This window comes from Megascapheus bottae, chromosome 6, assembly GCF_031878675.1.
Source record: "Megascapheus bottae isolate mThoBot1 chromosome 6, mThoBot2.hap1, whole genome shotgun sequence".
NCBI classification, from domain to species: Eukaryota; Metazoa; Chordata; class Mammalia; order Rodentia; family Geomyidae; genus Megascapheus; species Megascapheus bottae.
Genome location: NC_143514.1, coordinates 1,844,890 through 1,847,500, shown reverse-complemented (window position 1 = coordinate 1,847,500; position 2,611 = coordinate 1,844,890).

Genomic DNA, 2,611 nt, shown 5'->3' with positions numbered 1-2,611 from the left:
AAGGCCCAGGAGGCCTCTCCTGGGGCTTTGCCAGGACCTGCAAGCTCTGGCTTGTCGGGAGTCTGCCCACCAGGGCTGCCTGTGCCGGCCTGGACCGCCAAGAGGACACCTGGTTCTGTGTCCACATTCTAGAACATGCCGAGAGGAAGCCTCGTCCGTGTTCTAGACCTGAAAGGGCAGGGGATCCGCTGTCTGATGGTCCTTCCACCATCAGCTGGGCAGGCACCAAAGGGTGGGGATTGCTGACTGGATCACTCTGAATTTCTGGCCATTCCTTTCTGGAGTCCTGGCCTTTCCTGTCACGGCTTCCTGCAGGCTCTCCCTGGCCTTTCCCCTTGCATTCAGGGCAAATGCTCTGCCTGACACGGATTGCACACACACACACACACACACACACACACACATGTGCACACATTCACTCTCACGCTTGCATGCATACACTCACTCATGCACACATTCCTGTGTTTTCACATTCTGTGTTTTGATTACTGTTAACTTAACCCTTGTTATACCCAGAAGAGTATCTGGTATACACAAGATACATACAAAATGCCCGTAAGATTTTTGTTTAACTAGCAAGCAAATGAACAGACCATCGCTTCAAATTTCGATTCTCCTGGAACTTGAAAAATAGCCAATAAAATAACATGTAAATTGCTCTCTCCCCTGCCGAGAATAAGCAAATGCAAAAGGTTGAAGTTTGACGATTCTAGATTCTTCTTTCAAGGAGTGAAGGCTTGGGACTTGATTCAAAACAAACAAAAACCTCTATTAGATAGTGTGACGGTAGCAAGAGTGTTTGTGTTAGGTTTAGGATGTTTTCCACAGCAACACAGCATAGCTGTTTATGAACACGTGAAAACATTAGCATTTAGCGGGCCACAGCAGCAAAGGTCATGTGAAGCAGCTAATTTAAGGAATACCAGCTTGATCCAGTAACAGTCACAAAATGGCCAGAGTTGGTGACCACAAAGCAAAGGGAAGGAACACACATCACATGAACAGACTAAGCTAGCCCTTCTCCAATGACAGTAGACCCTCAGGGCCCATGGCAGGGTCTGCTGTCCTCGGGGCTGGGTCTTGACCCCGCACAGAGCTCACCACACCAGGCAGCAGCTCCACAGACAGGCCTTGCAGAAGACACATTCCCAGACTAAACTCCATGTTTAAAACTTCCCCTTGTTGGGCCAGGAATGTGGCCTAGTGGTACAGTGCTTGTCTAGAATGCATGAAACCCTGGGTTTGATTCCTTGATACACATTGAAAAAAGCCAGAAGTGGTGCTGTGGCTCAAGTGGTAGAGCTCTAGCCTTGAGTAAGCTCAAGAACAGTGCGCAGGCCCTGAGTACAAGCCCTGGGACTGGCCAAAAAAACAAATTCTTTGTCCCTGGAAGTTTTCCCAATTGTAAGTCAGAAAGAAAGAAGAGTGTGGCTTTAAATACATCCCAGGTTTTCCGTAAAAGGAAAAAAAAAAGGAAAAAACCCACAGGTACACACTAGGAAAAATGGGCCAAGTTCTAAATATGGGCTGCCCAGTGAGATACAGACAGCAGGAATGAGTGAGGAAGCTGACCTTGGAGAGGCCAGGCACAATAGCGCCACACTCTTCCATGGCAAAAGCTCCCTGGGACTCACCCAGGCTCACCTCAGGGCCACCTGTCACTGGAGTAGCCATGGACTCTTCACACGCTACTGGAAAGAGCTGAGCACTGGAGGAGCCACTGTGATTCCTTGTCCCTTCCCGACCCAGTGAAATGACAAAGCCATGGCTTTCAAGGACAGAGAGACAAAAGCATGGCGAGCTTCCTGCAGACCACAGACTCCTCCAGTGAGTGGGAGGTTCCAATGGGTCCAGGACAGGAAGCCATACAGGCTGGGAGGGGGCAGGTGTGGGGAAGTGGCCAGGAGTCCAGCTGTAGGTGGAGCTGAGCCCCCACACGTGGCTCCGTGACCTTCCTCCGGTCGTGGAGGACAGCTACTCCTGCTCCTTTGTCTCCTGAGCTCAAGAAGAGAAGACACAGGACAGTTCAACGAGCAAGCACATGCATCATTGTAGGAAGCCATGTTCCCTCACCCCCAGCAAGGGGGAGCAAGTGGGAGGGGATTTTTGAGTCCTACTGTGTGCACTGAGCTTTGCAGCCACCCTTACCCTTGTCTACCTAGGGCAGTCACCCAAAGCCAGCTAGCTGCAAAAAGGCAGAGAGGGGATTTGAACTCTGACCTTCCCACTATATCAATCTCTGTAATAGAGGACAGACTCAGAGAATAGCCAGCATCCATGGCTCTCGCCTGTCATCCTAGCCACTCAGGAACCCCAATCGTTCAAAGCAGGAACGTCTGTGAGATTCTTATCTCCAATAAAGTGTGTGTGTGTGTGTGTGTGTGTGTGTGTAACAAAGATGGGCTCCTTTGTTGCACCAGGGCTCGGATATAGACAGTTGAAATAAGAAGGAACTGGGGGTGTAGGTGGGCTGGGGTCTGGGAGCCCCTTGTGTGCTGGGCTAGAAAGGGAGGGCATCTGCCCCTGCGCCCTGTGCCCTATGCCCAGCGCCTAGTGCTCGCAAGGCCTCGGGGTCAGGATGTGGAGGCCTGGGCCAGGTTTCCAGGAAGAC